Source organism: Vidua macroura, chromosome 2 (genome assembly GCF_024509145.1).
Source record: "Vidua macroura isolate BioBank_ID:100142 chromosome 2, ASM2450914v1, whole genome shotgun sequence".
In the NCBI taxonomy this organism is placed as follows: Eukaryota; Metazoa; Chordata; class Aves; order Passeriformes; family Viduidae; genus Vidua; species Vidua macroura.
Window position 1 is genome coordinate 11,740,997 of NC_071572.1, and position 26,995 is coordinate 11,767,991.

The 26,995-nt window shown below is 34.3% G+C and overlaps 1 protein-coding gene across 1 annotated transcript in view; it reads right to left on the reverse strand.

Annotated features, from left to right (window-relative positions):
- IL1RAPL1 (interleukin 1 receptor accessory protein like 1) overlaps window positions 1–26,995 on the reverse strand; it is a 665,062-nt gene that overhangs the window by 374,883 nt on the left and 263,184 nt on the right. The window lies entirely within an intron of this gene.

Below are 26,995 nucleotides of genomic sequence, written 5' to 3' on the forward strand. Positions count from 1 at the left end.
TTAAGAGCATATGTGAGCATTGGCCAGAAAAAAACCTATTTTCATGCACTAAATTTAATTGAAAGCATCCAAGAACCTATTGGCTTTTAAGCGTTGATTCAGTTATATGCATCCAGAAGCCTAAGAATATATGTGTTTTTTATTTAAGTGACAAACTGAATACCTCACAGCATCACAGAATGCAGTAGACTATGTCTTTATTTCAAAGCTTTAAAATTCTTTTACTAAACACATCAGTAGGGAAAGACAGTATAAGGAAGAGCATGGGCATGTTTTCTGAAATGTATGAAAGAAGGCACTCAGTTAAATTTTAAAGTTTTTATATCTTGTCATGCTCTGTTGCTGCAATTTCTTTTCACACATTTTTTTAAAAAATGACCTTGAATATATTTGAATGCAAACTTCCCATTTTCCCACCACAGTTATCCTAACCAGGATTTCAGTTTCTCAACTTGAAACCCACAGATTTAAATGAAGTTGTGTGTCTACTTTGAATGAGAATCTCTCCAGAATTCTTGAGAAGATCCAGAGAGCTGAGTCAGTATTAAATAAGCAACAGTCACTATAGCGCAAGTAATAATCAGGATAATATAAGATGCGTGCATATTGAGGCCATAAATGGTCAGAGCATTTCAAGACCTCTCCTCTAAGTGAATACAACAAAAGCAGGAATGAGGACAAGCAGATCACATCCTTTTTCTCCTTATCTCGTGAAATGCAACACTCAAGTAACAAACCATTAACATGAACCAAAACAGAGGTTAGAGACTCTTGGTATGTAGTCTTGGCAGGTATTCTTACTTTATGGTATCTTCATACTCAGTATGGGAAATTCTAATATGGGTTATTCTAGTAGAATAAGAATAAAACAAATTTTTGAATTCTAATGTCCCATAAAAATAAGTAAAACAAATACTGATAATGATCATGGCAATATTTTTGTGATGTGTTTGTGTCCCAAACTTTTGATCTATTATTCATGCAATGAAAGCAAAATAATATTTTTCTATTTTACAAAGACTATAAGAGGTTATAAAGATAGTATCTAAGCTACAGGATTTGGAAGTCTGCAGCCACGTTCTATTTACATTTCGGACAAAGCCCATACATGCACAAGTTCATCAACCTCTCAGCTGAACTGTGGTTTTGATGGAAAGGAAATGCAAATATGTGCCTTGGACAGAAATCTCAGCATGTACATGCAGATCCACTTAAAGATGTTAAATTAAAAAATCATAAGTGTCTGGAAATACTGGAAAAGGAAGTTGGTATCATGCAAACCGAATTCAAAGTATATTCTTTGATATGGATAAAGAGCAACTTGAAGCAAGTAAGTGGAATTTCTCCAGAACTAAAAATGTGTGAGACTACAGCTATTCTTTCTTTGTTCTCTGTAGTTTTTTGCCAAAATAAAAACTATTAATATAGCTTTCACTTTAAATGCAGCCAGTTGAGTTTATAAAGTGTGCCAGCCTTTCCCCCCCCTCTAAAACAGCATCACACATTAATGGTAATTAAGTGAAGAAAGAAAGAACTTTGCATATCTGGACAAATCTCACTTCAATAACTTATTTCCTAAATTTAAGAACTTTTAGGAAGTTTCTGGAGTAGATAAATACACTCAGTATTAAAAAATACAGGCCTTATTTACTGTTTGAATTTGGCACCAGCTTGTAGGTGTTGACACTTTCTATACCTTTCTCCCTTACATTTTTTCTATATTACTTTTCTCCATAAATGGCTATTGGTGACATAAGGTCTTCATTTCTTTAAAAACAAAAAGAAAAAGCTGGTTGAGAAGTACTCTTTCTGAATGGCATTTTCACCAGGTTTGCTGACCTCTTAGGTGGGTTTGTTTCTACTTCACATTTTCTATTAATTTTAGTTAATAAATATTATATCCCTTTTATCTTTCAATTAAATAAAAATGTGCTGTGGGAAATAAGAAGTGAAAAAGTAATTTTCAATGGTCCAGAAAATAACCCACATTAACATAGGCATATTCACAACATTTTCTCTCCTAGCTGTGTATTCGGTGATTCCTCTGCTTCACTGTAAGGGTATCAATATGCCAGAACAATTTCACACCCAGTTCCAGTGGCCAAACACTTGCATTTCCTGTGTGTCACTCCATTCTTGCATGAACTGCCTCCAGATGCTTCTGGTCCTCACCTCTCCCCATCAGAAGATCATAACAATGAGTCCTTTTTGGATTTCTTTCAGACTGGTGGAAATAAGCGTGATACACCTTGACTTCACTGGGGAAAGGAAGATCCTAATATGCAGAATTTGAATATTACCATCTGCCTATCACCCTTTTATCTCATGTTTTCTCAACTGATAAGTCTTTCTGAAACTAAAATATGATACCAGGCTATTGTAAAAGTGACAGATAAAGTCTGCTTTGTGATATGGACTCTTGTACTGACCCCTCAGAGGCCTCATGCAGGTTTCAACAATTTATAACTTGCTTTACACTCACAGTTGTAAAATAAAAGTTCATTTCCTACTTCATCTTATTGAAAATTATCTTTTAGGTCTAGAGAATTTGCATTTCATTAAATTGGAATCTTAAAATAAAAGTTTCAAGAAATTGTCTTTCCTAAACCAAGATAAATGGGAAAGATTAAGAAAATGGGAAGTTTCTAAAAATAAAAGGCAAAACTGAGGATATTTCCATTGCTGTAAAGTTTGGGAATGATTCTATTATAAAGAGGAAGAGAATACTGCAATCTCATGAAAAAAAACATCATTAAAAAGAGGTGAGGCTTCTCTCTCTGACACATGGAAGAACTTGTGGTATTAATTTTGTTATTTAGGTATTAATGATCCAATTTCTGAAAAAAAGTTCTGAATTAATGTAATGAGTGCTGCAGAATGAGTATTCATTCTTTATTATGTTCTCTTTCTTCTTATTGGAACAATTCTATGTACTGCCAATTGAAGACCTTTGGGCTACCTTACATAACCTGACTCGAATATTAGAGTTTCTTATGTAAGATAAAGCACGTAAAAGTCTTTTGCTTTTTATCCACTAAATCTTTCTGCTTAAGTATAGATCTACTTGAATTTCAACATACTGCCTTTTTCCAAACACGGTTAAGATAAAGCATGTCTATTTTTATGCCTTTTATGTTTCAGGTAAAAATATCTATTTCTTCCATGATTTCCCCCTTGCCCCCCCGCCACAGGTAGGGTTTGGTGGGAGGGCACCAAATCCTGAGATGAGGCCAGTCTGAAGAAATCTTTGACTATTCTCTTCTTCAGATGAATTGGATCAACTAGATGGAACAAAGAATCTTTTATTTCTTTTCTCCTGGAAAGTGTACTCTGTTATCTGTGTGTACAACAAAAAGTATTTTTGCACTGATCCATTTGATAAACCAAAGCAAAATGAAAGCTATTTAACAACTATATTTATATAAACCAGTTTGCACTGATAGGCTGTATCATTATAGCTGTGAAAACAGTACATTCACATTTTCTGTCTTGTAAATGACATCTCAGATTTGAAGTTCACCATGTTATTTTAAAATGTACTAAGCTTTTGCTGTTATTTCATATGAGTTACTTATCTGCTGCACTAATCTTATATAACACTGCTGTTTAATGAACAGAAAGAACTCATGCTCAAAAAACACTCAGAAAAACAGCTTGCTAAACAAATGTGATTCAATTACACTATCAGTAGCTATTTGTGATATGTTAAAAAGAAACTGTTCTGGAAGCATCTCCATTTTAAGTTGTTTTGACAGTACTGCACATTCTCCAGTGAAGGTCTCAAATGAACTATAATACAGATAAATGCAAGTTTTAACCAACTCATAAGTTACCAACAGTAAGGTATTCATTCTTATGTTTTCAAATAATTTTTTCTTATTCTATTAATTTCTTGCTCTTTTTCATAAATAAAAAATATAATATTTTAGAGACACAAGTCCATATAAAATTTTGATTTTCTTAAAACATGAGTGTCCTCTTCATTGTAGTACAAATATGCCAGCATCTCAAGGACTAATTTTTCTGTTTAATAAATGTATTGCCACACACTCCCAAATCGGGGGAATTCAACTAATTACTCTGCCATTCAAGTTTCTCATGAGGTCTGATACATTTTCACAGATGGCAAATTACCCAGTGATTCTGATTATGACAAACTCTTGCATCTAAAAAAGTAATTTTGTGCCTACAAATTGTCTGCTAATAACAAAATTATTCATTTGAATAAGTTCAGTGAATGAGGAACGATCTTTTTCTTCTGCAGCATGAACTGTGCATCTGCATTAACAGGAAGGTCCTTCATGACTTTTGACATTCATATTGACTGTGTTCTTCTGATCCACCCCCTCCAAGAAGCTGAGGGAGTGGGTCATGAACTCCCCTGTACTGTTAGAACTTGCTATCTATTTTATAAACTATTTTCAGCAATACTTGTTTCTGTTACTAGTCTTTTATGTGTTTCTTTTTTTTTTTTTTTTTTTTTTTCAATTAAGCCTTGCTGAAGGTATTTGCCTTAATCTTTTCCTGTCTCCATAAAGCCATCTCAGAGCCAAAGAAAAAAATAGCTCATTTTGAGAAACACCGAGTTCTGGGTTTTTGCTTGCATTCTGCTTTCGTCTTACTGAGTTTCTTTCCATTAAAGCTATTCATCCTTTTTGTTTCTCTATAGGGGACATTTTGTTACCATCTCCCCTTAAAAGTCCTTTATCAGATAGAAGGGGTCAAGTTACAAGGACAAATGGACCAACACACAACTCTAATTTGAGACCAGAGCTTTGCTGACCCTCGTTATTTTTCAGACATAAATGTTTTGCTTTCCTTCACTCTTTCATTCTCTTCTATCTGCCCCTTAGTGTTGAAAGGAGGATGTTCTCTTATCTGTTTCATTAATCATCTCTGACAGATAGAAGCCTTATCCACAGCAATCTTTCTGTAGGATGCTACAAGCTGAGTTCACCTCACCGTAGAAGAGGACTGGACCTTTGACACTGTGATCTGCAGGCACAGCCTAGGTGCACTATTTGGCCTTTTCAGTGCTTTTTATGTGTATTCTTCATCATACAGGGGCTTGTCAACCTACATTACTTAAGTGTGACAAGATGAAAGAACATCAGCCTTGAGTATGATGGACAGGAGCTTTCATGCTCTTGTGTGATGACACTGGCTGATAAAACCGATACAATGAAAATTATCAAGCATTGTCAAAGTAACTTAAAGACCATTTGTGCTGCACCTTTTAGTGCATTTGCATATTTTTTCATCTTACAACTAGGTAAATAAGATGCAATAAGAATGCTGTGCTGGGTGGGTTTAGCAACTCAGGCTGCTCATAGCTAAAGGTCAGTAGCTGTTTAAACCAATCTCTTGCACAGGCACTGGAGAAAAGCAGCAGTGCTTACCCAGTCCACTAATCAGACTTCCAGGTGGGACTGGCAGGAATGGAGCTACAATGGTTATAATTTTTGGACACAGCATTGTGATTTTTCAGGTCATGTGGAAAACTGCAAACTCGTTATTAGTCCCCAGAGGCAGAGGAAGTTTAAGGATCACCTGGCTTTGGTAATCATGAGTCGATACATCTCCTAGACACTATGAAAATTAAAAATTGTCATATTTGTGCAAATAATTTCTAATGGAAAATACCAGTTGCTGCACCCAACATTCTATTACAACATGCTGAATACAAGGTAGTTTTGTACACACCTCAATTGAATGGGACTGTATTGACAGTATTCTTAAAAATATAAACCAGCAAAGTTTAAAGGGTATTTTTTTCTGTAAGTATAGATTCCATCAAGTATCTTTAGACTGATAACTAAGTAATTTTTTTAAATGTAACTCATAACAATCCTTCAGGATACACAAGGCAGTTGAATATTAACAAAAAAATGTCTATATGTGTCAGCATTTATAGTGACTGAAAGATTGAATACATTTATGATGTATCTTGAAAAAGACACCATTTTCTTTTGCATACAAAAACAAATCTTACATTAAACTTTTCCCTTCAGTTTCCTTCAGGACCCTGACATAGTCTATGAAGAGTTTCAAAAAGTACTGTATGAGAAAAAAATAAAGGCAGAAAAAAAGAGCACTGGTTATCAGTAATTTAATGATAACACAAGTCATAATCTTTGTGTAAACACTCATCCAAAACTGACCTAAATATCTTCTACTCTTAGGTACTGAAACCTCAAATTGATATGACAAGTAGTCCATACTGAAAGCAAGCAAGGAACCAACCAGACACAACAACAAAACCACAAGACTCTGTATTCGCAAAGAGAAGGAAGAGAAGGGACTGTAACTCACTGGGATATTAGGACTGTTTATTTCTAAAATATATCCTGTCACAGCGGCCAGACAACCACATTTATCCCTTTGAAAGAAGAAAATACGTAGGGCATAACAAAAAAATCTGACTCATTATGGACCTATCAAAATGTCATTTAGAGTTGCAATACAAATAAAAAATATGGCCTAAAAGTGTTGCAGAAGAACTCCTCACGGACCATATTAAATGCAAAAATAATGCTAAATAGTGATAGAGAATCTGAAAATCTGCTTTCCCACCAAGGATATGACAAAAGAAATATATACTCCCTAAACCCCATAGCTCATCATTCAAAGAATTTCTGAAGTCTTTGTGTTTTTCCAAAGTAGAGGATGTGTTGTCAGTTCCTTAAATATATTTCAGAACTAGGCATCACTTAGGAAATATGCAGTCATTTTGAAATGTAGTGACCTATGTCATATTGAATCATGAACATTTTGGCCTTTGGTCTATTAAATAATGCATCCTTTGTGTAATGCTTTTGGACAGTGTCTCCAAAAACTATGTATGCAAGGGCATAAGTTTAACACTAGAAAACATAGACTTTTAAACTTTTGACTTAATATTATGGAATTTATCAGAAAATTAAGAAAAGAATGGGGGCAAATATCATGTAACATAAAAAATAGCAAAGATTTTATTGCCTGTAATATTGATGTATTACATTATAAACTGTTCACCTAATGTGTATTGAGCATAATAAGTGACAACAATATAGGATTCAGACTTTGCTTTTGAACTCTTGCAACATGTGCCTGAACTACAGAGTCCAAAAGTCTTTAGTTTTAGTAGGTCAAAGCTTTATGTCCTGTTAATACTTTGACAAAGCACCTGTTATATGAACTATCCTTATAGAGGGTAAAATTCTGTATAATATTGGCAGCCATTCCAAAATGCCAGTTTCCCACAAAATGCCCCAGAATGTGACAGAACATTTATATTATATGCCATCAAAACCAGATGACTGAGATATTGACCAGAACAATTGTTTTGATGGGATGTATCTCTGGTAATGCCTTAGCACAGCCTTGTGAGTATCATGACTCCCACACAGCCATGCTCCCAATGACTGTGGCTCTCAGGAGTTCTTATAAGAAAAAAGTTCTTACATAATTACTCTCAGTCTGGCCCCAGGCTTTATCAATTTAAGTTTCCTTAGTTTCTCATGTGAAGTTGTTCTATGGGAAAATCAATAGGAAGTCCAAAGATATGATGCAGTAGGATCAACAAATTTGGCCTTCTCTACCTGAAAAAACTGTGTGCTGTATTTTTTCTATATAGCTGTGCAAATGGAACTGCAATCTGGTCTAACACTTGCAGGGCACTCAGAAATGACTCAATAGAAATACATTTTTGTGCACTGTTATTTCCAGCAGTAAACTGATATTGTTCCTTTAAAGAGGTCAATGTAAAGTGTTTACATTGCTATATCTTAATATTTCCCATGTGCTTCTCCTAACAGGATGAAAGAAGTAACAAAGTGTCACCTGTGTTGCAGACTTCAGAAAGATGTTATTTCAGTATCAATTTATTTTTTTAACAGGAGAGTTTCGTTTCCCAGGAAATGGAGGCAGAAGTAAAATTCAGTGACGCTAGATTTAATGTATGAGTCATCTAAGCAAATTAACTATTTCTCCTGTATATAAAACATTACTCACTTCAAGCCATAAATATATCATTAAAAATATAACAGTCTACAAATAGAAATGCAAGCACATACTTAAAGTTTTCTCAGCTACAATATCTTACCTTTAGCGCTTCAACAAGTCAGTTCAGTAATTTAAAAGTCTGGGTATTTGTCTAAGTATTATAATTACTGTAAGGAAATCTATTCAGGGTGTTACATGGCCAGTAGCTAACCATTAGTGTGAACAGCTCTAGTCATTTGTCAGAAAGCAAAGAAACTCCAGAGCACACCTGTGTTTCAGTACAAAAATGTAATCCTGTAGCAATAGAGGTAAGCCTTTATTATATTCAATGAGTTTTGAAACCACAAAAAGGGGCTAGAAAACATAAGCCTTTGCCTTTTCAAGAACCATGCAATGACACTGTGTCAGTATCTATCTGTCAGCTACAGGTTTTTAAAATTAAATTCCCCTGGGATAGAGTGCCCTGCAGCCATGGGGCATAACATTCTCCAGGCAAAGAGAGCCAAACTCAGGACCAGGTAACACAGGTGTGAGCAGAGTGGCACTGTGCATGGAGGCAATTATGTTTCTTCATCCCAAAGTCTCTGCACTGCTCCGTTTTCAAGCAGTGAATGTGAAGGGTGGAATAGGAGTCAGCATCTTTCACTGCTGTCCCATCTCTCCCTTGGCTAACAGAAGTGCCATACATACTGACAGGGCTCACTGCACCATACCAAAAGAGAAATTATTCTCCTTGTGTACTCTGAGCAGCTCAGGGTGATGTTCTATTCTTCCAAAAGCAGTAAATCCCAGAGGCTCCACAAGGCAAGTAGAGATCTGCATGACCCTGACTGCATCCATCCCAAAGCAGTCTGGCACCCCAACAACCTATGGACCTCCAGAAAGTGACATTAGCACTTCACTTCAGAGAAAGTAACAGATTTGTCTAATTCATAGAGAAAAAATGAGGTGAGAAATTCCTACAAAAAAGGGTTTCACTCCAAAAAGCATTAGCAACCAGTGCTTTCTCTAAGCCAATCCACACCAAATGATCTCTGAGTCTTAAAGAAACCTTTTTTGAACAGCTTGATTGCTATTATGAACCTTGCAGTGGGAGTTTGACTTCAAGCATATGTGAAAGTATGGTGTGCTCTGCTTTATGTATATAAACAATTTCCCCATAGTAACATAGTAAACATTGCACAGACTAGATATGGCCATGAAGCCCAAGCACATCCTTTCAGTGCCTAGCACGTTTGAAGGACTCTCCTTGTTGCCTGACAAACAAACAAACAAACAAAAACCTTAAAAAAAAAAATAATCTTTCAATGTTGCTAAAGTTATTGTGATTATAGAAAAGGAGGATATATTTGGGGTAAAAAAAAGGGAAGACAAGAAAACATAAGGCAGATCTCTAATGTTGTTGAGACTTAAGCAACAGACAAACTGCAGAGAAAAGGAATAAACAGACCATGCTGTAGGATCCAGCACATTTGGAGGGTCTGGGAATGTAAGTGGTACAGAAGGCCTTTTATGCTATGAAAGAGGCAAACCCATGTGCATGGTATGCTGCTGATTCTGCAACACAAAAGCTGGAACAGAGAGTACTGTACAGGGTTCTGAAGGAAGTTGCACTTCTTTTCTAAAACTTTTTAAGAAGTGCAAGACGCTCTGATAATGGGAGTGCTCATTAAAAACAACAACAAAAAAAAAAATCAAAGGAAGAAACAAAACCAAACCCCAAATGAGATTATTTTAAGCACTTTTTGTGCCACCCTATGTATTTTGGAAGTCTTAAGGGTCAAGAGTCCTGGTCTGCTTTACTGGAGTGCCCTCATAAAAGGGCAAGGAGAGTGATCTCCAGTGGCACTGTCAAAGGGTGCAGGAGAAGATCACAGTTTAAGGCTCTGAGGACAAGAATGCACCTCCAAGGTTGCACATGATTTTGAAGTAAGATAGGAAGATCTTTTTTTAATAATCTAATAGGCATCTATTGAACTTGTGAATATATATTCAATCTATTCTGTCAAAAGATGTTTTGAGAAAAATCCAACACAACACAAAAAAAAAAAAAAAAGTTTTTTTCATCTCAGAGTAACAAATTGCTCTAAGATAATGGCAACTTTTATACTCTTGACACAGAAGCCCTCTGGGCCTTGCCAGCTCTGCCTACAAAGCCCTCTTCAAAAAGGCTGCTTATAAAGGATTGGGACTAAAACCTTCTGAAAACAAGATACTGTTACTCTTTGACTTGTAAAATCGATCATTCACTGTTAAATATTGTGGCCTCTCTATCACCTTTCCCTTTTCCATGACTTTTATTTACCACACAAGCTTCTTTTCTTTTTATTTTCTTTTTTTTTTTTTTTTCTTCTTTCATAGGCTCAAATGGCTGTAAAGGATTTAAACATATCACCTAATCCACCCTGTTGGGTCAGTGTCAATGAGCCCATCCCTGTGGGCCACATTTTCTTCCTTTAACTGCTTTTTTTACAAACTGCTTCATCGATCCTCCTCTAGATTGACCAGAAAATTTTACAGCTTTCCAAAACTTAATAAAGCTTTTCAACCACTTGTCTGCATATTATGAAAAAAACTCACTAAAATTAGTTTGTCAGAAATTCAGCATCCAAACATTCACATGGCTTGTATTTTATCAAACCAATCAAAACAAAAAACCTCTGAAATAGGGATCAATACACTTAATGCATTTTCTACACATCTTTCCTGTAACACAGATATTCATTAATGTGGACCTATTTGGTTTCTAAGCAAATATTCTACAGACCTTGCATAAAAAGACTGAATGTGTTATGCTGCCCCAGTAGCTTCAAGCAGTAGAATAACCAATGATTGATTCATGGACTGAGAGTCTGAAGGGCTCCCACAGAAAACAGAAAGGAATAAATAATGACAGAAAATGTTGACAATGATATATCAGTCAAGGCATTTTTTTTTCTCAGTAGACAAGGGACAACCATTTTTTTTTTTTGTAAATAGGAATTTCATCATGTCTCTGGTCAGCCTGGTGATATCACCCTAGCCTTGATGAGAATTCCATAACAAGCCAGAAGAAGAAGTATCAGACACTAAATCAAGGCCCTTTTGTGAGTACATTTTAAGGCAATAAAGTATAATCAGAGCAGAATTTCCCATTTTCCTTTCATATTTCTAGTTCTTTGAAACAGAATAATTTTGATTTGTTGGGGTTTTTGTTATTTTTTTTAAATCTACCTTTATAATATTTGGATGTTTCCAGCAACTGTAAATCAGAATAAAATTAATATTTTTCTATATTTTGTGGAAGATCCAACTTTTAAAAATTTTATATAAGTACAGGAAAATTCAGAAAACTCACTTTAAACTTTACTCAGACATTTTTCTTTTCTAAAAAACCCACTTGTGTGAACTCATGTCCACATGCTTGATGTATTCATAAGCTTTATAATGGATTAAGGCTGTGATTAATTAAAGCTGCAGGTTTAGCTAATCATCTTAAAATTTAATTTTCTTCAAAATCCCTCAAACTTTAATATTAAGATTGGAAATAAAAGTAGAAGTGGTGTCTTTTTGTTCATTTCCCAGTCAGCAAGAATGAGGGCCTTTTATCAGCACTTTTCAGGCAGGGAATATTGATGAAATGGAGAATGTTTGGGGCAATTAGAAAAGTAACTCAGTCAGATTTTTTTAGACAAGTCCACAGAGATTATGTTAGCCAAAGATACAAAGAGGCAGATAAATTGGGTTTTCTCTGTTAAGGTTCTTGGGGCAATGCCTTGTTCTTCATTCATGTAAGCAGCAACACTCCCTCTAATCTGCCTGTGTGCCAGTGGTCAGCCTTAACCTCACTGGTCAGGTGGACAAGGTTCTTGAAACAGAATTTGGAACAGTTCAGCTCCTCAGAATAAAATAAAAAAATAATATCTCTAGAATTTACATTCATTTGACATCTACAAGAGTTTGAAAGCAATGCAGAGCTTCCTTATGTGTTTTTTGCATCACATGTAAGTCTTTATTCTATGCCAGGCTAGGTATGCATTAAAATGATGACATGCATTTTGATAGGTCAGTGATCATTACAATAATGGAATACTCTGCAAAGTTATATTTCTTTTTTAAAAGAAGGCAAAAAAGTTGCATAAAACATTGAATCCAATTTTGCATTGGATTTAATGAAAGTTTTCACTGTACAGAATTAAAATTTACTAATTTGTTTTAGTTTTGAAGACTATGCACAGAAATCAAAAATTGTGTGAGCTTTCCAGCTAACATGAAAAATAAATGAAAGCAGATTTAGTGGCAATCTAGCATCCTAACATTAGGATTAGTAGGATAAACTAGAACTATTTTTTCAATCTAATAAGGTAGTTGTAAGATCAAAGTAGTTCTAGAGAGAAAAATTTTTGACCTAAAATTTTAGTTAGTTTTGATTAGTTCAAAAGAAAACCTTTTTTTTTTTTTTTTTTTTTTTGATATACAGAAGATGACAACAGAGAATGTACTGGCACTAAAGAAAAAAAAAAAATCAGTTTCTGATGCACTCTTTACTTTCTGAACCCAATGTGACTATAATTTAGGTGTCAAGTATAATTATGTTGGACAGGTTTTCCTTGTCCTTGTTTGTTCACATCACAACATTGGAATGTTTTTACAGTTCAGCTGGAAAGAAACAAGAGATTTGAACTAAGGGACTCAGGTTTGAAATGACAGTAACAGAAGGAAAAGTCTAAGCAGTATTTTTCTGTACCGCAGTTATCTGTAAGTATCTCACATAAATATCTGTTTTATGGACAAAGGGTTAGTTCAGAGTGACAAATAATTATATCCTGAGTCCTTGAACGAGAAGAAAAACATGACCTAAATACTTACTATGGCCCCATAGCAAAGTCAACATTTTTTATTCTCCACCCTCCTCCCCATCCCAGAGCTGTGTAGCCAAAAGCACACAGTACTTGGCAGTGGCTCAATGCAACATATTGTTTCTCATCCCACCTCCAAGCTGGATTTGAAGGAAGGTTTTCTGTTTTAGACATACATAGAGTAGCTGTGAAGAAAGATTCATCTTAAATCTGCAAAATCAGAGAAAGTCTGACTTATGCCCTATAGCTTGTTTTACCCATTTCAATATCAATAGTATAAGTTTTAATACCAAAAGGTTTTGCATTCTATATCAATGATTACTCATTTTTCTAAATACCTGATAAGACACAGTGACCATGAATTGCACATTTTGTGATGAAAATGCTTTAGAAAGTATTTATTTTTTCAGTTGCTATGATCACAGAATCACAGAATCATTATGGCTGGAAGGGAGCTCTGGAGATTACCCAGTCCAACCCCCCTGCCAAGGTAGGGTCACCTGGAGCAGGTGACACTGGAACATCCATGTGAGTTTTGAATGTCTCCAGAGAGGAAGGCTCCATGACCTCCCTGCGCAGCTGTTCCAATGCTCTTCCATCCTCAGTGTAAAGAAGTTCTTCCTCATCTTGAGGTGGAACTTTTTTGGTTTAGTTCATGGCCATTACTCCTTGACTTCCTGCTATTATTATGGGAAATTTATTCTTTATCCTTCTATTTTGCCTTTCTTCTTTCTAATGAAATATAGTACCTTCCAAATTTTATTTAATATCTTCTTTTCCTCCTAATAATTTTATTCTGATTCTCTGATTCTTCTACACATATCTAAAGATCTAATAACTGCAAAACATATGAAGTGTGGATTATGAGGACCATTGATTTATTGTTTATTACCTCCACAACCCCAGATGATCTTTATGTCACTCATGCAGTGTTTCTTGGGATGACTGTAACATAATTTATTTTAGCTTCATAGAGGTCCTTTCCCTATCGCCTAGATAGATCCTATATGACAGGGTAATTTTCTGTGTTTGGTTCACAGATTATACATTTTCAAAAATTATTATTAACATGGAATAGAAACGTTTTAAATATATGTTTACTTGGAGGAAACTGAAATTATATTACAGGAAGGAAAGAGTAGATTTGCACTGAAACATCATATTTGAAAGACACCATAGAGATATGGAACTACATAGAAGTTGATGTTGATGATATAGAGATACGTATTGAGATGGAAATAGAAGTTTTAACTGAAATGTTTGAAATTTTTTGTTGTTGTTTGATTGTTGCTATTTTGTTAATTTGAAAAGAGAAATCTTTAAATTCAATACAAAATTGTGTAATGTCTTTGTTCCTCTACACTTTTCATCTGTTAGAAGTGATGTTTTTCCTCAGCATTTTCAATTATTTCATAATTCCAAGTCCCTACATTGGAGGTTCTGTGCATTAAAGATATGTTGTGAAGGGTGTGGACACAACTGTGACTCAGACAAGACCTGAGGAGGAGGTATAAAGGAAGCTGCTGCTCCAAGAGAAGTTCTGAGCTGTTACCCCTCTTAGACAAGTCTGTAGGCCATGATTCTTCCATTTTTTCCCAGATTTAGATTATGATGTTCAAATATGGATTCATCTGTTTGAAACATATATAAAGTTGGTTAAAGCCAAACACTGTCTGTGTGTACAATCTAGAGGGGACCTCTGAGGGCACATGCCTGAGATACACAGCTCAACTTGCAATCTAGCCCTTTGAATGCATCAGAAATAGTGAACCAAAATAGAGACAAAACTTTGCTTCTTGTCCTTTCAATCAGCCTCTTTCAGTGGCTTAATACACAGGCTTTTGCACATATTTTAACTTTCTGTAATTTTTTTTCCTTATCTGTAATACAGAGGTAGCAGCAGATGTACCAGAGTCTGAATGCAAAACAAATTATTCTGAAGAACTTTTTGAGATCCTAAGGTAAAAGGCATATTGTAAATGCTAAACATAATTATAATTATATATACTAATATATCTCTTTGTCACTATGAAATTACCGTAATAGAGCAGAATTTTCTTAATTGCATTATACCCCTGTAGAATCAGGAATGTGCCATTTGACCAATTGTCCTAATTATTTGAGATCCTGACAAATACATCACACTGGGAGATTTTTTTTAATTACCATAGAAACAGGCTTAGGTGATAGAACAAATCTCTCCCTCTGTACATACTTGATAACATTGGTAAAAAAATCACATTGAAAAATGAAGTTAGAAATGGTGCATTATGAAACCCTAAATATTTTATTCAATTTTCTTCTTGACAATGAGAAGGGATAGGAAGGATGGGAAAAAGCTGAAGTAAAATAAGAGGCCAACAAAGTAAGGTATCTGTGGAGAAAGTTGTTCCTGTTAACCTCAGTGAATTCAATTTTGCCAGGCCAACTCTTCTGCCATTTAATCAGACCAACCACCACCTTCATCCACTACTTTTAATTAAAATACCCACTGCACTGTTACTTCATTTTGCCTCTTCACTTTCACTTATTTCTCCTGGGTGTTTTGCCTGGACTAGGAGTTTTCTCATTTAGATATCTTTAAAGCACGGGCCATTGCAAAGCCCTGGTATATTATGTATAAGCAGTTGTAACACAAATAAAAACAATGCTGGAGTACCTTAATCTCTTCTAAATAGTTTCCTTTAACAGAGTATTGCATCACCTTAATTACTTTATACCAAGGACCCATATATTACTCTAAGTAAAAGTAATACCATTTTGTGCTTATTACCAGCTTGCTTCTACTATACTGGTAGCATTCCCCACGGCTCTCTCATCTCTCCCTCCCCACTTCCTTTATTACTACTACTACTACTACTACTATTACTACTACTACTACTACTACTACTAATAATAATAATATCATCATTACTACTACTACTACTTCTACTACTACTACTACTAATAATAATAATATCATAATTATTACTACTACTACTACTACTACTACTACTACTACTACAGACAGTAATTTTAAAGCAAGGAAATACATTTGTATGTCATACCCTAAATTAGACAATTTCCTAATCTCTACTTGGTCAGGCATGACCCAACTCCTTTATAGCAGGTTGGATAAGTGATCCTCTACTAGCTGCAGACAGCAGTATAATCCAGAAGTGAAGGCCTGGATATGACTGTTATAAATAATTCAAAAATTATAATTAGATAAAAATTACATTTCACTAAGAATGAATAAGCATTTCTGGTAAAAAAACAAACAAAAAAAAAAAAAAAAAAAAAAAGTTATAACCCACTAGGTCCCAAGTTACACAACACAAGTTACAGATAGTATCACAAACTCCTTCCCATCCTGCTTTACGCATGATAGGAAGTAGGAAGACTATCAAAGAAAGTTGGCAAGGAGTCATCTAGGAATGAGGCTTTATACAGCTGCTCAGTGATGGGGCTTCTCCTTCCACAAACAAGACATGGTGTATTAATTCTTATTTCCCCTTTAAGAGTCATGACTCGGTCACAAATTTGCATAATGTGTTATGGCACCTGGTCTCACAGATTAAAAAAGGAACACCATTATGAAAACAATAAAAAACAAAAGAAAAAGAAAACAAACAAACAAAAAAGAGGCAATCACATATATCCATGAGCTCCACAATCTAATTCTTTAAGCTCCCAGTTTACAGAGGACCAACCCAGAGGCCTGAGGTCAACATAAAGTGCAATAAAATATTCAAGAGTCACACTTGCCCCTGTGATAAGAAAAATATCGTGGCAGCTTCCTAAGCCAGCAGTTTCCTGAAAGAGGAAAACCTTTCCTCAGACAGTTTGATTTTTGGTGTGTCAGGGGAAGTTCAAAATGAACATTAGGAAAAGGTTTTTCACTGGAACAGACTCCCCAGGGAAGTGGTCATGGCACAAAGCCTGCTACAGTTCAAGGAATGTCTAGACAATACACTTTGTCATATGGTTTAGTTTTAAGTAGTCCTGCAATGACTACTTGATGATCCTCATGGGTTCCTTTTAATTTGAGATATGCTAAGATTCTATGAAATCATGTGATTGCAGTCACACCTTAGTGCCCCTTTTCCTGGCTTTGAAAATACATTACTTTTGAGCCCATAGGTATAAAATGAGCTGTGTATGTGTTGGCAATTTCTTTGAGAGCAAGAATGTCTAATGATTGGAAGAAAATTTTCAGTTTCCTTCCATCAGATATTTGCTGTTGCTTATAAGCCACATAAAGCAGGCAAGCCCAGTACCAGCATATCTCTGGCAATTGGGAATATGGACTTTAATGCTAGTTAGGTAGAAAAAAAAAAAAGGCAAATAATTTCTGATGTGCACAGAAAGTTTATCATTATCCCTTCAATCTAAAAATACACAAAATTATGAACATAAGCAAGCCTAACAAATCACCTGTTGTCTGTAGAATACAAGAACAATAATCCCCAGAGCTATGTTAAAGCCACTTGTACATTATCTAGCTGAAGACCTTTTCTTCCTCTGCATATAATTTATTACATTATTTTTCTTCTTGTAATTTTGAATTTTAGCTCAATTCCTCTCTGTTTTCCTAAAGCTTATATTAAGGATTAAGTAGATCTTCCAAAATGTTGCACAAAATAATTGCTTTTCATTAGGAAGTATCTGGTGAATTGGCTAGTTATATTTCTTCAATTCCAAGCATTAGCTAAGATATGCAACTAGTTAGTTAATTCTAATCTACTATTTCACACAGTTAATGAATTATTCATAGGTTCATGCAGCTGCTGAAGTACTGCAAAAGCTTAAATTTAGCACTCAGATGGCACACGTGGCAACTTGGCAATTATTATTTTTTGGAATATGGCTTTAATTTAAATTCATATGTGATTGATGTGATATGACATGCTGAGAGTACAACAGATAGTTTAATCAACAAATAGTCCTTATGAATAATGTTGATGGCAAAAGTTCTATTCAATTTCATGTCACTTTCCTTATCCTTAAAATGAGTTTCAGTTCTTGTTCAGCTCTTGATATTCAATGTGTTTTCTTTCATTAGAAATATTGAAGGATCAACAGAAATGCAAATAGGAAATAGATTATGATAATATTTAATATTTTCTGTGAGTTTTATTTCCATTTCTATTTATTTATCTTCACTGTCTTGGACTCAGTCCAACATTTTCTACAAATAATAGTAAAGTTTTAGAACAGAACAATGATTTATCAAGATATAAAAAAATATGAAGCAGTGTTGCCCTAATTGGCATGAATATTTTTTATTTATAAGAAGAAATTCTAATGACAGTTAATAAAGTTTCTTAATTCATAATGATTGAAATATTATGAAGAGGTAGAGCAATTATTTTCATGACATTTGAGAGGGCTTTCCTTTAAAGATACTATGGCAGCAAGAAACAAATTTGTAATAAGCTAGATCTTTCCATGGAAGCATGGGAGTGCCAAATATCTTTCACAATAAATTTTATAAACTTTTGTTTTGTAACAACTAAAATTCAAGTAGCTATTTTTTTGAAAAGTAAAGAAGAAAATAAAGGCAGGATTATGTATATTGGCTTGGTCTAGAAAAGGTAGATGTATGTTCTCACATATGCAGGTTGCTGCAGATACAAAATGTTGCCTCCAGCATAAATGTTATGCTGCCATTCATAACTCAGTAAATAACTGTCAATCCTCAAAAACATGACTCCAAAAATGAAGATGAATTCAGGAAGAAAAATCACAGAAAATTATTTCCAAGCATTATTACCATGGTTTTGCTCACTGCTCCTGTGTAATAACATTGGGTAAAAACAGAGCGAGGCTTACTTTGCCCCCTTGGATTACACCCTGAACGATGCCCATTCCTCCTGAACCACCTTTTCCCAAGTGGGAAGGCACCTTCCCACAAGCACACATATGTACATCCTCCCAAACACTGCTGCAGGTAGCAGCTTTGCAGTCCTGCTTGCTGAAGGTGCTGGATGCATTTCCAATACCTTTCTTTCTGTTATCCCCACTCTTACCCCCCTCCCACTGTGCACTAAGGAATGTGACCTGCATCTTTCCCTAAGAATGAGAACTAGGATCCAAATATGTGTTTGTTTTGTTGCTTTATGCTCCAAGTCTCCTATTAAAAGCCATCTTACAATGTTTCCAGCATTACTGAAGAATAACACAGATCACCTTCTGAGTTACAATAGATAAAAGGAAGTAATGGGATTTAAGGACATTACAGTGAAGAAAAAAATAATTGCTGAAGGTAGATAAAGGCTGACAGCCTTTTAGGTATTATTTCTTTCAGTAAAAGTCTAGGAAAATATTTTCAGTTAGTCATCTCATTGTTCTATTCCTCTGTAAATTTTAACAGTTCTAGGAAGATTCTACTCAAATCAGAGATATTGATTGGGAAAAATATTCCGTGATCTTCCATATAACTAAATTTAATGAATACAGAACCTAATCTTTCACAAGCCCATATTCCATTCCTTGTTACAGGTCATCTAGTATTTGTTCTTTTGGAGCAAGCACTTAAAGCATGGATGCTCTTCTGATATGCTTTAGAAAAAGGTTCCTATTTGAGACATTGAAAAAATACATGCTGTTTAAATTGACTTGTTAAGAGTTCACATATGAATAGAATGAATAAATGTTCTGCATGGGGAGTACCTCTGAGATTCAGAAATTCCCCAAGTGTATGAGCAGATGGCACAAACTACACTTCAACATAGGGGCTGTATGCCCTGCTGAAAAACGTTAAGGTGTATTTGTTATGTTCAAAATATTTATCTCAACAAAAAGATAAAACCCCACCTTTTATACAGTATCGTGTGTGATAGAAATTACAAGGAAAAAAAAAAGGAGAAAAGAAAACTATTTTAGAGGAAAATCTCAAAAATAATACCATTATAATTGTTATGCAGAAACTTCTTGGATTTTGTACTCTTTTCTGTGGGGTTATTCTTCCCCCTCCACTGCTTCTATAGGTCTTAGAGTCTGCAGCATCATAGTAGGAGTGGAACACTGCAGCGTGTCATCAGCAATCCAAGTCCTTCTCTAAGATGCATCATGTTGATGTTAACAGCTTCTTGCTCCTCATTTCAGGTCAAATGTATAAACATATATTTCTAACTGTTTCTCCCCCTTGGTTGGTTGGGTTTGGGTTTTGCTTGGGTTTTTTTGTTTGTTTTTTTTTGGGGGGGAGGGGTTGGGGTTCTTTGGGGGGGTTGAATTTTTTGGGGAGTTTTTGATTTTTTTTGTTTTTATTTTTTTAGAGTTTTTTTGTTTTCATTTTTTTTCTTTGTTTTGTTTTATTTTTTGAAGTTTTTGGGTTGTTTTGATTAATTTTGTTTTGTTGGGGTTTTATTTTGTTGGGTTTTTGTGGTGGTTTATTTGTCCCTAATATATCTTAATTTCCCATATGACAAACAAACATCTTTCCTATCTCACATACTTGCTCTCTGTTCTCCTGTTACTTCTAAAACACTGGTTTTACACAGATATGAAGGTGATATTTCTCTATCAATAGGTAATTGACCACTCATGAGTTTTTTATAGCCCTGGGGGTCCTCATATCACCAGGTGCCACTTCTGTCATTATCCCATCCCTTTATGCTCTCTACACTGCATGATCTTCCCCCACATTTAGGGACTCTGCTTCACTCCCAGTCTTTTATTCCATTACTCTGCATCATTATGGTATGGTCATAAATAGCTCATTCTACACAAAAAATTACTTAGTAGAGTACTATCTATACAAAAATTATACTACCTGGTTGCACAAAGCTCAGCAAAAGTAAAACAAATTAGGAAATAGCCATTAGAAAATAGGTCATTACAATATTGCTTTTACAGCTGAACATTGTGAACCATAGCTCTGAGCAGGCCAAGAGAAGTCCTGACAAAGCCTAAAAAGTCCTGAGGATTTGCAGAGCTACTGTGAAGCCTGAAATCTTTCATTAGCAAGGTCAATAATGTATTTATTGGGTTACAGATCTTGATGCTTGGATTGTCTCATAAATATTCAGAATAGCAAGACTTGCCTAGAACATATGATGGATTTTTTGCAGAATAATATAAATACATATTAATTAATTTGACAATGCAATGGAATAATACACAACAAAGTTACTGGAGGTTTACAATTTATGATACGCTACTGAAGGAATAGAGATCACTGAATGGCTCATCTAAAGTATAAACTGAATAATCATAAGCGGAGTTTTTTTTCTGCAGAGAATGATTTTGATTAAGGGCCAAGCTTTGCCCAAGTTACATATGCACAGCTGCTACTAATGCCAATTGTAGTTATGGTGGTGTGTATCTGAGTAAAGGATCTGTTTATGAATAGGGATGGAAATTGTATGATTATTTGCTTTCAAGAAATAATAGGACTCTGGAACCTCACATTTTTCATATATATGAGAAAAGGAATTGCTTGATAGGGCTAAAACTCAATTGGAACAGATTCTATCACTTCTGTGGAGTAGTACCTATTTGCCTATCTGATAAATCAGCTTCCTTATCCAGAAGAATTATATCCTATATAAGAAGTATTCAACATAAATAAGAGAAAGAAAAAAAAAGTATCTTAGAATCTATAAATATCTCTAAAAATTCAAGATAAAATATTCTACAGAAAAAGAATACTTTAAGAGAAGTCCATTCTGAAACACTTTTTATTAATGACGTTCTTTTTAATAATGCAGGTTCTATTATTTTAGATTCAGGTTGCACTCCCATCAATTTAAAGAATTTCAAACTTGAAACAAAACCACTTTGCCACCCTCATTATGAAAAATTGCCAAAACATTTGTGAGATTTCTATTGAAAAACTATTCATCAGAAACTCAGATGACCAAAAAAAAACAATAGCACAAATAACTTGAAAGATCTTTCAATTAAATCCATATGAACTTTTTGTGACTTGCATTTCTGGAATCTAAATAATACCACATATATGTTCCTTTCTTTCAAGATCTGTTTCCTTTCTCCTTAATATGTTCCAAAAGCCTGAACTGTTCAAATTTCACCTGAAAAGTTCGTTCAATCAAGCAATTTGATAGACACAGTCTAATGTGCAGCCTATGTCTCTATTTTCTTGTAAGTTAACCCACAATGTCAGCAGAACAAGAATATGTATTTGTAGGTATTATTAGAATGCATTGCAGTAAAAGTAGTTTAATAAAAAACAATCAAATACTCATTTTTTTAAATATAGAAAATATTTAAAACTCATGGATCACCACCTAAATAACTTGAATCTAAGCATTTTAGAAAACACCATCACGATTTTCCTGATTATACAAGCTTTAGGCAAAACAGCCATTTATTTCAGTCAGTGACCATGAAGTTGCCCACAGATGAACTATATATTTTAAGAGTTTTCAAGTACAATTTGTGCTTTATTACCTTTCTAAAATATACTTACTCATCTTTTACATGCACTTTTTACATGGAAGCATGAGCCCCCAGATTTCCTGTAAATATTCTAATAATATTGAGAGGATAAACTTGGAAAGTTAGAGAGTGAGATTCAGGTGAACACATTGTCCTTATCCTTCTCCTGTGTAATAAATATTAAATGTCTAATAATTTTTTGTGCTCATCATTAAAAAAAATAGATAAATATTTTTAATTTCTTTTTTAGGTGGTCATGAGAATGAGAAGGACCTCTCTGTATTCTCAGTGTAGAAAAGTGCAGCACTGTCACATGAAAACAGGCAGGCTGCTGCCTTCTCCTTTCAGTTTCATAGGACTGACAGAACTGAATGCAGAACAGTTTTCTGCTCTTTGCCTGGTTCTTTGTTGCAATCTCAAGTTATTTTTACCTCCTGTTTTTCTGAGTTTATTTTAACAGTAGTGTCAAATTGGTAGAAATGAAGCAGGACTTTGGGGCTGATACCAGTGAAGACAGAAGGAGCAATAGGATTTCAACAGCAGCAGTGAGTTATTGTAGCAGCTCAGTTTGTGCAGCCAAGTTCTTACTCGGCAACATGCCTTGGTTGACATGAAATTTGGAAATAAAAAAATCCTCTGTGAGTAGTTGTCAAGCTGACTGACACAGCTCATTCCAGAACTGTTGGCTTTATGTCCATAAGAAAAGGAAAAAAAAGGGGAAAAAAGGAAAAAATGAATAAAAAGGAAAAAAGGAATAAAAAGGAAAAAAGGAATAAAAAGGAAAAGGAAAAGGAAAAGGAAAAGGAAAAGGAAAAAAGGAAAAGGAAAAAAGAAAAGAAAAACAAAAAGTTTCTTCTTGTTTAAGTTTTGTTTGGTTTTTTAGCCTGCCATACATTCCTGTAGGTTTTCAAGGAAATAATTTCAAAGCTAAAGTGTGGTCTTTTATATACTTCTAATTCTTTAAGGTATTGACATTAATAAATTCACAGTACAAAAGATTTAGATGTTATAAAATAAGCTGTTATTGCTGTGATCTGAAACACACAAGCACACAAAAGACTCCCGTATGTATTTGTAAAACTCAAAATCTAAAGCTACAAAATTACACTATAGTCCCTTGTTTAGAAAATTGAACAGACATATACCAAGATGAGTGTCCTTTGGAAAAAGCATTTATTTATCTGATCCCAATATGATAAGGCTATGCAAAAGAGCAAACAGGTATTATTAAATATTCACGGCAGCTGATTATGGGGGGGTGTTGTGCTATAAAGGGTTAAGAACAGAACATTTGTGTCAGGAAATCTTATGCTCTAAAGAGAACTGTGTCATTCCATTAAACAGTAGAGAATAATCAGGCTACCATCCCGCTTGGTAGTAAGCCACTTATAGATGTCAGCAAATATATTTATCCTGTTAGGGAAATTGCCTTGAACAACTGCGATCCTGAGATACAGAGAACAATATCCCTGGACTCAGCTGCTTTTAGAAATCCTGGAATCATCTACACACCAGCACATCTAAGTGAAGAGTGAGTAAAGACATATTGGACACATTTCTTGTGTATTTAGTAGTATAGCTTTATTAAAAAGATACAGCTGCTGGTTTCGGAGATGGAAACTAAAATGCTCCAAGCCACAGAGATAGAAATATGTGGTGCCCTTCTGTCCTTCTTCTATTTGCACACAGAAAATAGTCTCTATGTCTATCCTTTGTATGTCTATGATTTGTATCAACAGGCATAAAAGCATGGACTATTTATGTATATATAAAGGTTGTATGGACCAATCTCAATCAAAATATAAAACCTCAAAAAATGGCACTGAAAATTCAAGTCTGGGTGTAGTTTGATCATATTCTTGGGTTTTTTGTGCCCTTAAAAGCATCTCTTAGGAAAAAAAACATTATCTAAAACCAGACCTATACTAAGTTCTGTTCCATACATTAAAAAGTCAGAAAGGTATGGCAATAAATAAATATTTAACCAAAGGAAATAAATATTTAAACAAAACAGAAGGTTCTTGCTCTAAGAAAAAACAAAGGAAATAGAGAAACGATGTTTCCAAACCAATGTATTGTACAAGTTGAAAAAAGTAAAGTTCTTTACAAAGATTTGTACACAAAAATGATGAATATGCAATTCTGCTATTTTTTGTAAATTTCCCATAAAAGACTGACAAAAGTCCTTTGATCATGAAGAACGAGCATCAGAAAACTACACTGAATTACTTTTTTTTTTTTTTCAGATTTGAACAGCTAATCACTACAATGATACCAATATTAACATACAGTTAGGCTGACTTTCTCCCTTGGAGAGATAAGACTGAGAGCTAAGATGTATCTAGACCACCATAACAATGCATAAACCTAATCCAGGTCTTTATGGTATTTAGGCACAAAGATCTTGGAGGACCTTACAGTGCAAAAAAAGCTTATCAATGTTTAACAGGCCTCAGTACAATATTTAAGATAGGATTAGAGACAAACAGGAATACACATCACAAGACCCTTGGGGTTTCTGGCAACCAGCAACTAAATTTGTTTGTAATTGGTGCGTATGGAACAAAACAGTAACATAAATCATGTTTATTCTCCTTCTGTTCACTTCTGTTTGCTTTAACCAAAAAGCTAATTTTATATAGAAATTATTTTATCCTCCACTAATTTTTCACACTTTTCCCCAAAAGGGTTTTCAGGCAAGAGTGGACAGTGGTGGAACAGATGATCACATCTTGTTTTAGACAAAAAAAAAAAAAAAAAAAGAAGAAGTAGCTCTCTTTAACAAGGGTATTTCAGTATAATTGTATAGCAGAATGCAATATATTTTACCTTTGACCATTTAAAATATATTTTAAAAGGATATAGGACTCTTGAAAATACTAATAAAGCTAAATGAAGCTATTTTCTCTGAGATTAAGTAAAAAAAGAAGGTTGTAAAATAGTTTTTGGTTTATTTGAAGCATTTTCTAAATGTTCTATTCTATGTTATCCTTCTCTCAACTGTGCCAAAGCTAGATTTTATTTTTGTATTTGAAATGCAAAGTTATGTGTTCCTTTCATTAACTATAACCAGTCTATGTAGATTTTTCTAAATGCTTGGTATTTGAAACTCATAAAAGGATACAGTCGCAAAGTAAAAAGAGTTAAATATGTAAAAAGTTGAAATTACAGCAGAATTATTTCAAATTAAATTATATCTTTAGGGCAATATGATAATAAATTAAATTTCTGAACACATAAGAGGGGACTGAAGTTCCAGGAAATTTGCTGAATTCTCCTAATATGCATGTCTTTTCTCTTCAGGCTTTATACACTTCCCACTGTTGGCAGGAGGCAAAAGTGCTGCCATTGCTGTAAAGGACATTTCTACAGTGTTTTAAGTTTGACCCTAATGTTTTATATCACTTGAATTAATTCACCAAACTTTTTAGCCTAGTTTTGAAAACTTTATCAACTTGTGATCTTTGGGTATAATTAGCTGAAACTCCCAAGCTTTGGATCAATACTTTAAATTGACATGCCTTTGAGATTTGTGAAATAATTGTCTTAAAATGCCATAAAAACTGTGAAGTTCTTGGTGAATAATTTATCCAAAGTGACTTCAGTAAGTCACTCTATAACAAGTCTTATTGATCTTGATAGCATTGCATGAGGCATGACTTGGCTGAACTGATCTAAGGGATACATCAGAAGCAGGAATGTTTCCTCTTCCCATTCTTCCCTGTTTGAGAAAGAGATGATTCTTGCCAGAATCTGCGTTAGCTTTAATTTTTGTCAAATATTCCATTTTGCATATTTTAAAACAGAAATGCAGTGTTAAAAGAAAAGCTAAATGTCGATTTGACTACTTCAATATATATGAGTAAAGGAATGTAGGGAGTACATTATAAGGGCTTATTCTTTTATTTCTTCAAAGTTATTGTGAAGAATTACCATTATCAAACTGCAATCTACAGAAGAAAATAAATATTACGCATAAAAGTATAAAAGAAGACAGAATTAAAATGAATGCTATCATTATTATGTGGACTTTTTCCCTAAGAACTTGAATAAGTTTCCTGTATATAATTCAAAATAATCCTTCATATACATACACGAGTAGAGTGAAGAAGTTCAAGAGAATGTATTTTAGTCATTTGAGATTGAGGGTAAAGGTAACAAGTCAACCAGAATATTTATTAATGTCTTATAGATGTAATGTTCTCTCACAAACTTTTGCAATTTTTCTTTTTCCAAACACACAATCCAACCAGAAATGTAAACATAGACTCCTTTCTTAAAGTTGAAAAAAATAGTTTTTTGGGGTAAAGTTTGTTTCTGACCTACCTATGAATGAGGTCATAATGGCTGTCAATGTGATTCAAGTCTGGCACAAAAATTAGGGAATGCAGGAATACCTTTAGTTCTAATTCTCTAAAAGGAAAAATCAAGAATGAGCACACTGCCATTCAAGAGAATCATTACTTTTGAACTAGTTCTTGACCTGCTGGAAAGAAATGATGAGGGCTCAGACAAGCTGCATGACTTCCTCAGCATTATATTGCTGGTGGCATGCACAGTTCTTGACTTTCTTCATTACTGCACTTGCATGCTGTGATAGAGATAGGAGGAATAATTAGAAACAACTGCTTTGATTTTCACACTTTTCAAATTTGCAGGATACTTTGTTAAAATAAAGAAACGTACAAATACAGAAATATAGTATATGCATGCACAAGCACACACATGCAAACAAACACAAAAAAAAAAAAAAATCCATCCATAATATGAAATAATGCCAAAACAAAATT